The sequence below is a fragment of the Maniola jurtina genome, chromosome 3 (assembly GCF_905333055.1).
Source record: "Maniola jurtina chromosome 3, ilManJurt1.1, whole genome shotgun sequence".
Classification (NCBI taxonomy): Eukaryota; Metazoa; Arthropoda; class Insecta; order Lepidoptera; family Nymphalidae; genus Maniola; species Maniola jurtina.
This window is the reverse complement of record NC_060031.1, coordinates 12,257,499-12,269,575: the sequence shown is the minus strand read 5'-3', so window position 1 is coordinate 12,269,575 and position 12,077 is coordinate 12,257,499. Positions and strand designations below refer to the sequence as shown.

The 12,077-nt window shown below is 34.8% G+C and overlaps 1 protein-coding gene across 3 annotated transcripts in view; it reads right to left on the bottom strand.

Annotated features, from left to right (window-relative positions):
• The window catches only part of LOC123880934 (calcium-transporting ATPase sarcoplasmic/endoplasmic reticulum type), a 41,710-nt gene extending 39,598 nt beyond the window's left edge, over positions 1–2,112 (bottom strand). For all 3 annotated transcript variants that reach the window (XM_045929361.1, XM_045929362.1, XM_045929358.1), the window contains exon 1: positions 1,943–2,112. The gene's annotated coding sequence lies outside the window, so the exon portion shown is untranslated. The remainder of the gene's footprint in view (positions 1–1,942) is intronic.
• Positions 2,113–12,077: the final 9,965 nt, after the last annotated feature.

Genomic DNA, 12,077 nt, shown 5'->3' with positions numbered 1-12,077 from the left:
ATATGTATAGGCTTGTTATTATGTTTTTAACCCCCAACCCAAAACGAGGGGTGTTATAAGTTTGACGTGTGTATCTGTGTATCTGTCTGTGGCATCGTAGCTCCTAAACTAATGAACCGATTTTAATTTAGTTTTTTTTGTTTGAAAGGTGGCTTGATCGAGAGTTTTTTAGCTATAACCCAAGAAAATTGGTTCAGCCATTTGAAAGTTATCAGCTCTTTTCTAGTTACTGTAACCTTCACTTTTGTCGGGGGTGTTATAAATTTTTAATTTACACTTGTACTATAAAATTTTCAATAAAAAAGATGGATATACTCCTACCTTCTACATATTTATTTTAGCATAAATATTTAAGGGTTCCATAATAAAACAAGGAACCCTTGTAGACATTTAGTAGTCTGTTTGTAAACTAAAATAAAAAGAAAAAAATTATCACAGTCATTGAAACTTGTTACCGCTATGTAGCGTAGAGTATGTTAATAATTTAAAAATAACATGAAAAGTGAGAATCAAAAAAAAGATTTTTGGCAAATGATCTCGAGTGGACCTCGTTGAATATTTTACGAGTACATGGTGGTATGCTTTAGACCCACCAGTGGGGCAAAGCGACTCTGAATCATTATCAAATTTTTTAATCAGTTTCTCGAAAAAAACTAACCTCGTACGAAATAAGCCCCAAAGTGGCAGTTTTTCTACGGGACCATACTATAGGCTTCTTTTGACAGGCTATTGACCAGTTGTTTTATTTATATGTTCCCTTCTTTAATGAGAATTTAGCGTAACAGGTAGGCAATGTTCTAATCTTTGATTAAATATTAAAGCCAGTGAATTTTTGGCGCAAGGAGCCTGCCAAATTTGCGTCATCATGTGATATGTTGTGCTAAGAGGTGGCGACAGACGTATTTGCGGCTATGAAATTACCAACATACCGTTGCTTATATAATTTAGGATCGACGACAGACTAATATGGATCCTTTTATCGATTCACTCTTGTATAATATATACAAGTACTTATTACTTTAATATTCCTTCTTTAAAAGCGTTACGGAGTTGCCAGTATTTCAAGAAATAAATAAGTGATTATATTAATAAAATGATACAGTTATTTCACTGGTATAATTAAATTGTTAAAAATTTGAATTGATTGAATTAATGATTGTTTGAATGAATCTAAAAATCCAAGGTGATTAAATTCCATTCATGATAAGGTACAGACTGAAAGTCCTTGCTCATACATAAATCATTTTGGCAAATTTTGTTAAACACAATCTTTAAACTTAACTAAATTGACAGACCCAGATCTACAGCCATCTTTTTCTATGAAAAAGGTAACAATACGTTTAGACCTGCCATTTTAGTTTAAGAGATGGAATATTGAATTAGAGATAGAGTACGAAAGAATTAACCACATTAAAGATTTTATATAGCTTTAACTCACATGTGATTATGTTTTCTATCACTTTATTAAACTAAGGTCTGATTTAGTTCGTATACCATGCAAGGGTCGTACCGTGCCGCGACAAACATTTGCGACCAAACGAGGCACAGGCGCATCTTTTATAGGGTCTTTATATTTTATAGGGTCTTTCATACAATGCTACAATTATTTCTACCATGCCCCGTCTTAGCACAGGTCTGATATCAACTAAATTGATCCTTGATCGGTATAAAATTATCCAGTTGACTTTATAAACTAGGTTTTTGTGTTTAAAACCCAGCACTTTTCACTTCTGGTAACACTGGCATCCGATCCGCACCCGTAATTTCCCACTGTTTATTAAGAACTTTTCCTTTTTCAGTGAAAATATCGCTCAACACATCACGAGTGTCCGTTTAACGCTTTAATCCTGGTGCAATGACGGCTGATCGCAACACTGGAGTCACATATCCACATTTCACAGTCCATTGGGCAACACTTTCACAGATTCAAACTCTAACTTACCGTTATCACTATCACTTGGTCCCAGTTACTGGTTTTACGTGTGAAAATACATTAATTATTTAATTAATTTGTTTTGTTGTACTATCGGATGAGCTTAGCGCACCCCATGTCCCATGAGGAGAGCGTTATGATTGTGCGCGCCGGGCGTGGGAGCTAAACGCCGCTGTCTTTTATAAGCTTCGTGCCGGGTCGCGGGCGAGCTGCCAGCGGCTACCTCTTTACAAACATAGAACACTACTCCATGCATCCCTCACCACACGTACTCGTCTCTAATTCCATGCAATAAGACCCATAATGCAACGACAAGTCCCATAATAACAGCAAGATAATTTACAATAGCATCCTAACTGACAATTCTTGACGTTACCTTTAATTTACAATTTATTAAAAACAAAATGCACTTCATTAACTATTGTGATAGACAGTTTCTTAAATGCTGATGAAAGCAGTGGAAGAAAATTTAGAAAAGAAAATGAATTATAGTAACAAGTATCGTCCAAAAGTTTTGGTAAAACATTAATGTCATATAAAACCTAATTTACTTTTAAATTATTTCCTACGTAAATAGAAAATGACAAAGTTAAATATATTTATGTATGCTTAGCTTTTATCCAGTATTTAGTTTTATTGTAGGAATAATAAGGCATGCAACAATCGACATGGTAGATTACCTTAACCTGCTACGAAACAGCTACGGCGTAGTAGGATGTCCGATTTAAAATAAAAATCGTTTCCGTATAGAATTATTAACCTAATTGCAAGCGTGTTTTTTATTTGGCTATTATTTAAACGTGTATATCATCTTTAAACAATATTTTAACTGTTTTACCTTTTTAATTTTTTAACTGCGTTTATCTTAGCAATTCACTTAAGTAAGTCTAAAGGTTTTTAATTGTAAATTGTAACTGTGCACCTTATTCAATTGTGGAATCTATGAGTTGTTTTTTATGCTGCCTTCACAATAAAACCTTCATAATATTTGCTTTTTAGTTGTTATTAGAAAGTATTAAAAGACACATTTACAGTTACTCAATCAATAAGGCAAACAGTTTTATTGGATTCTGTATCACTTTATGAAACTATATCAACAGTTTCAACAACAGAATCTCGTTTTCACGGATAAGGGTTCCAACGGTGGCGTATTACGTCAGAGTGTAGTGTTTGTAGTTGGAGACCTGGTGGGAAAATTTAAGTAGAAGAGGTACTTGATATAAGGCTTAAGTATAATAATATCTACTATTATAAAGAAAGAGTGCATTTAGTGAGTTTGTATGGTAAGACATTAATCTCCACATAGGCGGGTAATGTCCGGAACCAGCCAAGCATTGCACCTATTTGAAAAATTCTTTCACTATTTGAAAGGTACATTATTCCAAATTCACATAGGCTATAATATAATATTATGTTGTTCAACCTAGGTGAATTCGACACGGGCTGCTAATTTCAACTATAAATCACTCGTTTTTCATAATCAGGCAGAGATACTATGTAACAAGCTTTCAGCTAATACCAGCTCCCAAAAGGTTTTCAGTACTTGGGCCATTAGGTATATCCTATGATGTCATGTCTGCATCTAATTTACTATTATAAAGTACGGACTTCGTCTGTGTTGGTGTTAGCTGGCGGGCGTGCTCTGCCTTTTTGGAGTGTTTTTTTTTGTTAAAACTGACTGGAAGCGCTCTAAAGGGGGTGCCGTGCGTATGTCGGCGAGCGCCGGCACAGACGGGGTCCATACTTGTATAGTTTAACTAACTTGTTACAAATAACTACAAACTAGGCTAAACTTTGTAAAGCCAGACGAGAGAGGAAAAAAATTATAAAGTACAAAGGTAGGTTTAGCTTTTTGTTACATTTTGAACTCTATACCTATACAAGTATGGGTTGTTACGGCTATATTCACGTATTTAGTCGATGTATTTAGTGAGTATAGCCGTAACAACCTATGGGTACCTACTTATAATGGAAATCACTCACGGTAGTTTAAAAATGTATATAGTTCAAAAACTGATAGATTTTGGGGTCCCAAGGAACTAGAATGATGATGTCGTTAGCAAACCTCCACTAGGAGTACAGAGGACATCAAACGAGACGCGACGGAAAGTGTTGTATGTTAGTGGAGAAATAGAATAAAAACGAGGATGTAGTCGCGGGCAACAGATTAAGGGATTAGTACCTACTTATTTATAGAACCGTAAATGCTCTGTATCGTGACTTTTGTTTTGACAAATGGAATCAGTGGGTGTTGAAGACCACCCGCAACTTCCTTTGCGGATTAAAACAGATTTTTGTTTTTCCGATCTGTCAGTCTCTGATTGAATGTTATCGTAACCTTCTCAGAAGGGACTAGCAGTTTCATACGAAAAGCTTGTCTATAAAATCTCTCAGAGGTTTTGCCTGTAATGCTCGCATACTAAAGTTTCAGAACTTGCTTCATAAATGTTAGACAAGGTAAGTAATACGGAACTAGGAATAGCTAAATTATGATGAGCACAGACCTACTTCATATTTTAGGTAAGTAGGTAAATATATCTTATTGCAAATCGATTGAGACTGCACGCCTCTTCTCATAACCTGTGTGAGTAAGAATTTGTTACTTTATTAATAATAAAATATTTACGTAGATACCTGGGAGAATTTTCTGCGTAACAAATAACGTAATTCGGCATCGCATTTTAGCTAGTGACGTAAAAGTGCATCTACTCGATCGGCTCGCTACTCGTTTTCTGTAAATATTTTACTTCATCATAATTATCATCATCAACCGGCTAACAACTGAATACCGGCCTCCTCTCAGAATGAGTTGGGTTTGGCCAACAGTCCACCACGCTGACCAAGTTCGGATTGCCAGACAATGTTAATTTTACTTACTTATACAATATCAAAATCTGTTACAGCTTGTATCTCACTTCTTTATTTTTTAAATAATTGGCTCGTTACTTCGTCCCATTTTTTTTTCTTTCTAAATAATGAAAAATCCACACTGACAGATAATATAGCGATACTAACGCAGATTTCAGCTTTGTTTTATACCTACTATTTTTACAGTCAGTTGACTTAGGTATGGCATTCCGAACTGGGGTAGATATGCGTTTGACTATTAAAAAGTACCTGTAAAAGTTTCATTGAATAAAAAATATTTCTAGTCTATTCTATTCTAAAAAATTCAACATGAAGTCAACACATGTTTAAGACTCCAAAGATAATTAATCAGTGAAGTCGTAAAATTATTTAAACCAGTTTATTATATTTACCAAACAAGACATATCTCACAATAATTGTACAGTTTAATTAAGTCAATGAATGTCATAACGCGGTAAATACGATGCACGTTAAAAAATAAACTATTCCTTTCATCCAAAACGAAAACTGTTTAAGTTAACGCTCCGAAGATATTTTCATCGCGTAGGTATACACTATATACGATCGGCATCGCTGAGATAATTTTATAGCTTACTAGCAGATGCCCCCGACTTAGTCAGCGTAATAGAAGATTGTAACGTGTTTCAAACCTTTGAAGATATATCATAGCCTACTCATGGTTTTTAATGTATCCATCCTAATAATATACCTAAATGCTAAATTGTCTGTCTGTTACCTTATCACGGCCATCATTAAACCGTTTTTGATGAAATTCAGTAAGAGTATTTACAGTATTTTCTTTTTATTGTAGAACTAGCTGATGCCCGCAGCTTCGCCCGCGTGGATTTAGGTTTTTAGAAATCCCGTGGGAACTTTTGAGTTCCCAGGACAAAAGTAGTCTATCCGTACCACGCGACAAAGTCTTTACTTGGTAAATATACCTTCAATATCAAGTTATAACCGACGACAGTTTCTAAATCCCATCCACTTTGGTGATCAGATCCCCTGCAGCATCAGGATTGAGGAGTTGGAATCTAAATTTTTTATAGGGCAATGTCGCAAAGTTCTTCTATCGATTAAAAAAAAATTACTCAAATCGGTTCAGAAATCTCGGAGATTTCGGTATACATAGGTAGAAAAACACAACTCCTTTTTTGAAAGTCGGTTAAAAAAGTAGCCTATGTTACACCCTGATGAATCCTCTACTTGTCTGTGAAAGTCCCGTCAAAATCGGTTCTGCCGTTCCGAAGATTAGCCTTTTCAAACAGACAGACAGACAGACAGACAAAAATTTAAAAAACGTGTGATTCGGTTATGGTATCGTTCAAATAACCATATGAGCTTAATATGAGGTAGTTATTTCGAAATTACAGACAGACACTCCAATTTTATTTATTAGTATAGACTAGATTGGACTTATGTAATAAGATTATCATCAAAACTGGCTGTATATTATTGAAACGATCTTATAAGGGTTTCTTTTCTCTCGAGATACAGAATCCTAAAAACTTCATTTGGAAAAAACACTAGATAAGACGAGTTAGGATGTAGGTATCTTATAGATAGGCACGTAAGTGAACGTAAGTTTGGCACCTTTTGGCACCGAGCGATCGGTCTGCTAGATTGCCAACGGTATGGTCTGCAGGGTGCGCAACTATTACACACGACATGTCCGTCAAGACCACTATTAATCTTCAGGTGGAAAAAAATCTCACACATTCGCCAACAGAGTGACGAAAAATGAGATACTCATGATCAAAAAACGATGATATTTGAAATTAGATCGATTTCCTAGTAGGATGATGTGATAGAACGACAAATTCCAGAAAAGAGATCTTAAACTCGACCGAATCCAACTATTACGGGACAGAGTAAGATTGTTATACAGGTATCTGTACCTAAAACTGCTACAAACTTAAGAAAATATTTATAATGTTAGATTAGATTAGTACAATATCGTTTGTAGATTCCTCCGACGTCAGTGGTCGTTTGCATATAGTCCCCCCCTCTTGAGTTGACGGGGGGGGGGGGGGGGGGGGGTTGGGCAACTAAGCCTCCGCTGTCTGTCCGTCTGACCGTCTGTCTGTCAGCGGGTTGTATCGAGTACAAATGTAAAATCGTACCATAAATTCCTTCAGTTTTTGACGATAGTACCTAATTGCTACTTAGAGGGTTTGTATAACGTAAATTTAAGTTAAGTTTGTTCTTCCTAATAATTGTAATATTATCGATTATTCTAATTTGTATCTTGAGAAATTCTAACAAAAGTCGAGGTCAAGTAATTATGAAGAAAACGTGGCTCTAAAATCAATGTAGAAAACAGAACTGTCATATTGTTTTGAAGGGCGATACGCGTGGTGATGCGTTTGACAGGGTTTCAATTTGAAACCGTTGTTTATCCACTTCTTGAACACAGCAGAAGTAATTCTTCAAATCGCTATTATTAGACCGTTATTATAGCTATCTTATTAATGATTTTGCTAGTGAATTCGATTTCTTTGTTCAATTGTTAGGGTTAGTAGGACGATTGTATATTTATAGTTAGAAACCTTTCAAGTCGTTTAAATTTAGAATTACGTGGAACCTTGATAGCTTTTTCTGTGGCATTCTTTTTACCCGACTGTGGCCAAGCCAAAAGGAAGGGTAATGATTTTAGCAGTCTATGTATGTATATGTGTATGTATGTATGTTTGCATCCAGATTCTGTGTGTTCCACCGTAGTGGCTAAACTACTGGGCCGATTTTGATGAATGAGGTGTCAATTGATTCGTTGTAAAGGTCTGGGTGACATAAGCTAGATAAAAGTGGAGGTCTCCAAAATATTTTTTTCCTATTGTATTCCATTTGACACCCCACTCGACACAGTTGTCGAGTGGGGTGTCAAATGAAAGAGGAGAAAAATTTGAGCTCATGAATATAAATATACAACAACAATAAACATACCACGCGACAGAAGCACAATTTTACGCTAATGTTTTAGCGTTTATTAAGACGATCGCAGTCGGGTTCTAGTTTTCAACTTTATTTATTAAAAAAATTCTATACGGTCAGTAATCTGAGTAATTATTAAGTAGGAAGAGGTACTTAAATCGTTTTTGTCCGAATTGCAACGGCGGCGGCGGCGCATATCGTTCGACTGTTCATTTTGCTGGATAAGCAACGTTGAACCAGGCTGGTCACTGGCTGGGTGACTGAAAATGCAAACCTCCAGCCTTACCTTAATTCCTCTATACTACAAATGTTTAAAGCACACCTGTAAGCCATTACTGCATTATTATCACAAGAAAATTACGACCCTCAGGCATGAGAGTGAGAGATAGCGCGACATATTTTACACATTTGATTATAAAAATGTGTAAATGTCGTAAGCATACTTACTCAGTGGTCTTTCGTTGATAATTTTGTCTGAGACCAAACATCTTCGCCTTGTCAAAAGTTTAAAAGGTACGGTCATCACGATATTATGATAATTATTTTTCTATGATGATGTAAGTCTACTTCAAACATTTTAGGAGACCGCTAACCAAGATTAGTTTAAATAAAAGCTTTGAGCAGGTGTTTTGTGTTGTTTTATAATAGAAAATCTTTGCGCACAATTATTATTTAAGCCTAATGTTTCTGGAATTCTGAAAAGCTAAACTGGATATTAAACTTTCATGCATATACATTAAACAACATAATTATACCTACTTAGGTACTTAATATGTATTATTGATTATGTTAAATAAATAGCATATTGATTCGTTATAATTTTGAACAGTTTCGATCGTTATGAAGTAAATTTTCGATTTTTTTCTTATACTCTACCACCAGAAACGGTAAAGAGATATGTAGATTCTACGGCAAGAAATTGATATTATTTCATTAGAGTGAGTTTATTACATTCTAAACTTACTTGATAAGCAACAAGTTTAAAAAAGTCTATTTACCACTATATTATCACCATTAACATCATAAGTAGAGTATAAGTATATTAAATTACAGGTATTCTATTGATTACGCTGACACCAATTAAGTAGGTATGTAATACTTAAATCATTAGTATCAATGTTTTACATAATAAATTTCAAATTTACTGTACAAACCCAAGAATAAGTCTACCCGGAACCCATATATCACGTTCTTTCTACATTCACGGCCGTTGCGAAGAGAAAAATTCGTGATTTCACCTCGCCGAGTAAATCATCCTTATAACATAAACATTGGGTTAATATATCCGCTGTCTCTGATTTAATCATTTTAACAAATGTCTGTGATTATGTTTTGGATATTGATTTGGTACTATTTGTGTCGGTGACCACATGTGCAGCGTTTAGTGAGCCATATGTGTAAAATACTAGCTGAAATGCCGTGGCTCTGTATGCGTTAGGAACCTATACGTTCTGTTGAAAATATTTTAAATGAAATCAGTTCACTTTTTACCTGACTGCGACAAAGCCAAAAGGAAGGATTATGATTTTACCAATCTATGTATGTATGTATGTTCCACCGTAGCGCCTAAATTACTATGCTGATTTTGATGAATGAGGTGTCAATTGATTCGGTGTAAAGGCCCGGGTGACCCAACGGATGTTACATAAAAAAAAGTCGCGGTCTCCAAATTTTTTTTTTCCTTTTGTATTGAATGGGATGTCAAATGAAAGAGAAGAAAATTCTGAGTTCATAAATATAAATCTACTACAGCACCAATATACCAAGCGACAGAAAAACAATTTTACTATAATATTTCAGCGTTTACTAAGTCGACAGTCGGGTTTTAGTTTTCAACTTTTTATTTGAGGTTAGCGCTTAGTAAATGATGTACTTTTGAATCGTCAAATGTATCCGTCACTTATACTAGCACTAATTTCAAGGACGAATATCTAGCTACAAGATGACAAGAAATGCTTTCAATACAACAGCTGTAGTGGATGTCTATGTCATCTATTTTAAAAATAATTGCAGATTTTTGTAGTATTACAAGACATCGGACCGATTTATTCAATGTTTGAATTGAACAAGAAAGTCTGGACCGCATTTTCTTGTTAACTAACAAATATAAAGTTGTAAACCCACTACATAAAAATCCAGGACTGTCTGTTTGTTTCAATAATAATTATGCTTAGATGTTGCAGTTAATGCCCCATAACTATCATTCGCTCATGATCGGTTTTATTAGCTACCGTTTAAAAATAACTTTATTGATTATTTAACTGGAATTCCGATATTTTAAAACAGTTTAGTTTTTCGCTAAAGATAAACAATCTGATAAAGTAATCTGTGCATACGGTGAAATATTTAGCGGTAAAATTATTTTGTACCTACGTATATTTATTTGTACAGTAAACAAACATAGATATAGGTTACGATCATATTTTATGGCATGATTTATTTAAGTACACATCTACTTTGTGAATTTTTAATAAATTCATTATACATACGATTAGATATAGTGTTACTTATAATAATTGTAGAGATTTTTTAAAGGTGTATCATAATAATTATATAATGGTATAACAGCTTATCAGTCGTTTTTCTGGCCTGAATACATATTTTCTTTTGACTTGAATGTTTCTATGGGTATCGCGCCCTGAAGTAATAATATTTGGAATATATGACTTGAAAAATTCGTCGAGTTATTAATATAGTTATATTCCAAAGAATCTTTGTCAACCATTTATATTATAATACTCTTCATTTGAATTCTAGTTGGCTTGGCTATTAAAACGGTTGGCTTCGTGCTGAAAACTACATTTCCGCGCATGAAACCCGGATGACGGATTGCATTCACAATTTATATGCAATAACACTAATGAAACGAGTAATTAGTTAATTTTTTTTAAATCTTGTCTTAAGAGATCTTCTATGCTTAGAATCTTTGGACTGGTAATACTATCGCCCAAGTCAAAAGAGAATAGACATCTTCTAGACAAGCGCGCTCCATCTTAGGCTGCCTCATCATTTGCCAGGAGGTCTGATTGCAGTCAAGCGCTAGTCTATAAGTTAAAAAAAAAGTGTCTAAGAAGACAGCCATGGCATCTGAAATAGAAGCTCAATCTTCTCTATATGAAATGATCAAATATTACCTAGTTTATGTAAAACAAGTAACCCTACTCGTTTTACATAAACTAAGCAGAGATCAATTTACTTATTTTATATCTGCAATTTCTTCATAAAATGTCTTATGTAAAATAATACCTAATGTTTTTAATTGAATTTTTAAGGGAGCAAAGGGGAGCAACCGCCAAAATTCTAGCCGATTCTTCTCTATTTTTTCAATTCTTTGAGCATTCCAAACCAGTGGTAGATGAGTAGGAAGCTGATTTAAGTGTGATTTTATTCATTTCAAAGTTTAATGTTAGTTTTTTATGTTAACGTTAGTCTAAATAGGTACATTTTGAAAACTTGCTGAACATACCCGATAGCTTAGGTATATGATTTACGATTGTTTAACTATCTGCCTACAATTTCATTGAAGTATAAGAATATAAATCGTTTAAGAAATCGTTAAAGAGATTGACATAGGTATAATTTCGTTACGTCTTGTCTGATATTAAGAGGCCAAATCAAACGATCGTAAATTTTTGCGGAACCAAAAATAGCTACCACTCACGGCTTGAGTGTTGTTATAATAGAATGTTTTAGAGACGCGTTAAACAATAATTAATTTGAAAAGAAGCTCTGGCACTTGTCCATACCAAAATTCCGAGCGGCTGACGAAGGTAAGCGACATACTGTTATTTTCTTCCTGTTTTGTTCAATATATTCAAGGAACGAGTAGCTTAATTTGCTAATAAATCCGCTGATACAGATAAATCTGTATGGTGCAACATGCAGCAGTTAGCAGTGGGAGGGCGGGCGGTGCATACGCACACATAATATGGAAGAACAAGCCACCAAGCAAGCAATACGCACCACCACACAACACCATACGTAATATCCTCCAAAACTCAAAAGACACTTGACGCACGTTTCACTCCAGCACCGGAGCATCCTCTGAAAATGTAGACCTTAAGATGCAGAATTGCAAAATGACGATCATGTCAAATCCACTGTCTTGTGCAGTAAGTTGCAGGCATCGTCTAGTCTATACTAATAAATAAAATTGGAGTGTCTGTCTGTAATTTCGAAATAACTACCGCATATTAAGGTCATATGGTTATTTGAACGATACCATAACTGAATCACACGTTTTCAAAATTTTTGTCTGTCTGTCTGTCTGTCTGTCTGTCTGTCTGTTTGAAAAGGCTAATCTTGGGAACGGCTGAACCGATTTTGACGGGATTTTCACAGACAA